The sequence below is a fragment of the Aethalodelphis obliquidens genome, unplaced genomic scaffold (genome assembly GCF_003676395.1).
Source record: "Aethalodelphis obliquidens isolate GAN/ISIS:26980383/991018 unplaced genomic scaffold, ASM367639v1 scaffold21, whole genome shotgun sequence".
Classification (NCBI taxonomy): Eukaryota; Metazoa; Chordata; class Mammalia; order Artiodactyla; family Delphinidae; genus Aethalodelphis; species Aethalodelphis obliquidens.
The window spans coordinates 17136361-17139391 of NW_020837965.1; the positions used below are offsets into that span (position 1 = coordinate 17136361).

The window sequence follows — 3031 nt, forward strand, 5'->3', positions numbered from 1 at the left end:
GCCAGATCCTGCAGGGCCTTGTGGGCCATAGCAGGGAGGCTGGGTTTCATTTTATTTTATTTTATTTTTTTTGGCCCTGCCTGGCGGCATGTGGGATCTTAGTTCCCTTACCAGGGATGGAACTGTGCCCCCTATATCGGAAGTGCAGAGTCTTAACCAGTGGATCTCCAGGGAAATCCCCCAGGTTTCATTTTACACACTGTTATTTGATGTGTTAATTTTAAAAGTATATAGATTATTGAATCATATAATTTTAAAATATTTTGATAACTGTATTTCAATATTCCCACTATAATTTCTTTTGTCATACTGTGCATATTATTTTATGGTTTAAAAACACAATTCTGCCTCATGGTTCCAGTGGGGAGAGAAAGAGGAAGCAGGGGGTGCGGGCGGTTAGGGGCGACCCACCAACAGTTTCTGCTACCACCGCCGGGGCCGCCTCTGTGCTCTTGGCTGTGGGAAAGGAGATGTGAATCCTGGGTGCAAGGCCTCACGTACGGGAGGGTGGGCAGTGGGACAGCGATGGCAGATACAAATAAACTCAACATCAACAGCCTCATCCAATGGCTGTTGGAAGTTAGAGGGTCCAAGCTAGGCAAGAATGTCCAGCTACAAGACAATGAAATCAGAGGACTGTGCTTAAAGTCCCAAGAGATCTTTCTCAGTCAGCCCATCCTACGAGAACTTGAAGCACCGCTAAAAATAGTGGTGATACCCACAGGTAATACTATGATTTGCTTCGACTTTTGGAGTATGGTGGTTTCCCACCAGAAAGCAATTATCTATTTCTTGGGGACAGGGAGAAGCAGTCTTTGGAGAATATCTGCCTCTTATTGGCTAAAGAAAATCAAATATCCCAAGAATTTTTTTCTTCTCAGAGGAAACCACGAGTGTATCAGTATCAATAGCATGTATGGATTTTTATGATGAATGTAAAAGAAGATACAACATTACACTATGGAAAACTTCCATAGACTGCTTTAACTGTTTACTGTTAGCAGCCGTTGTGGATGAGAAAACATTCTGCTGTCATGGAAGTTTGTCCCCAGGTCTTCAATCTATGGAGCAGATTCCGAGAACTGGGCGGCCAACTGATGTACAAGATCAAGGTCTTCTTTGTGATCTTTTGTGGTCTGACCCAGGTAAAGATGTCTTAGGCTGAGGTGAAAATGACAGAGGAGTTGTCCTTCACATTTGGTGCCGAAGTGGTTGCCAAATTTCTCCATCAGCGTAGTTTGGATCTTATATGTAGAGCCCATCAGGTGGTTGAAAATGGTATGAATTTTTTGCAAAGAGGCAGTTGGTCACTCTGTCTTCTGCAACTGATTATTGTGGAGACTTTGACAATGGAGGTGCCATGCTGAGTGTGGACAAAGCACTAATTTGTTCTTTTCAGATTTTAAAGCCTGCAGAGAAAAAGAAGTAGAATGCCAGGAGCCCCTTTAACACCTCCAAGGGGTATGATCACAAAGCAAGCAAAGAAACAGGTGTCATTTTGACACTGCTTAATTGGGACTTGTAACATATAATATACGATCTTCACTTTTTAAATCGTAATATATATTGGTCAGCTTTGCTCAAATAGTGTTTGTGGGCATGCTCCTTCCATTTTTGACTTAATGAATGATATTTGCTAATTATAACAGCAAATAAAAGACTCTCCACTCCCAAGAAATAAAATGTTTTGTTTTGTTTTGTTTTTTAATTCTCTGGGTTTTCTTTGCAAACAATTTTAATGATGGTATTAAAGCAGTACACCCCAGGACAGTTTATCCTGTCTAGGGGGTAAGTGTGCAATTGATCTATTTTAAATTCGGTACAACCCAAGAATAATGCAAATTTGTTTTCTTTAGGATATAAAGAGAGCCCTAGGGTGCTCAATCTGTACAAGTTATTGTCATAAAATGCATACTGTTGATACAAACCACTGTGAACATATATTTTTAAAACTTTGTTTCAAAGGATTGCTTTTTTCTCTTACTGTCTTGTCATGTACAAACTAGTAACTTTCAACCTTGCCAGCATCACTGGTATGATGTATATTTAATTAAAGCACACTTTCCCCTACCATATACTTAAAATGATGATTAAAGCCATTACTTTATTTTTTAAAATAAATTTATTTATTTTATTTGTTTATTTTTGGCTGCGTTGGGTCCTCCTTGCTGCATGTGGGCTTTCTCTAGTTGCGGGAGCAGGGGCTACTCTTCGTTGTGGTTCATGGGCTCTAGGCACACAGGCTTCAGGAGTTGTGGTACGCGGGCTCAGTAGTTGTGGCTCGCGGGCTCTAGAGCACAGGCTCAGTAGTTGTGGTGCACAGGCTTAGTTGCTCTGTGGCATGTGGGATCTTCCCGGACGAACCCATGTCCCCTGCATTGGCAGGCGGATTCTTAACCACTGCGCCACCAGGAAAGCCCCAGAGTCATTATTTTAAATGTTTGTTAACTCTTTCCTAAAGCCAAAGTTTCTGTTGAAATACATATTGACACTCCTCTAAGTATAAGGTGGCTCGGTTGTGTACATATGCTGCCTTCCTGAGGATTCAAAAACAGGTTTTTGAGTTTGAATAGCGATTAGTAACATAGTGCTGCTTAAGCTATTAATGATTAAAGTTAATAACATTTTGTACAATTTCCACATAGCCTATTCATTAAATAACCTTTGTACCATTACATCAGGCCTGAACCCGTTCATTCAGAAAGCTTCAAATTAAAGAAACAATACTGTTCTTTATGAGTGACCAATTATGCTTTCTTTGGTCTACATTCTTTATTCTACAGTGAAATTGAGGCTCGTAGTCAAAACAAAGGAACTAACTTACTACCACTAATTCATACAGAACTCAGGATATCTATGACTTTTTAAAACTATGATCTGTTACAATGTTTCAACAGATGACCCTTTACAATACCATGTGGTGAAAATGAATTCAGACTTATTAAATGATGAACTTGTTAAAACACACACACACACACACACACACACACACACACACACACACAATTCTGCAAAAGGGTCCATGGCACAA

General features: G+C 40.1%; 1 pseudogene; it reads left to right on the top strand.

The window, feature by feature from the left end:
* The first annotated feature begins 525 nt into the window (after positions 1-525).
* On the top strand, positions 526-2743 carry LOC113627769 (serine/threonine-protein phosphatase PP1-gamma catalytic subunit B-like; annotated as a pseudogene).
* The last annotated feature ends 288 nt before the right edge of the window (positions 2744-3031 follow it).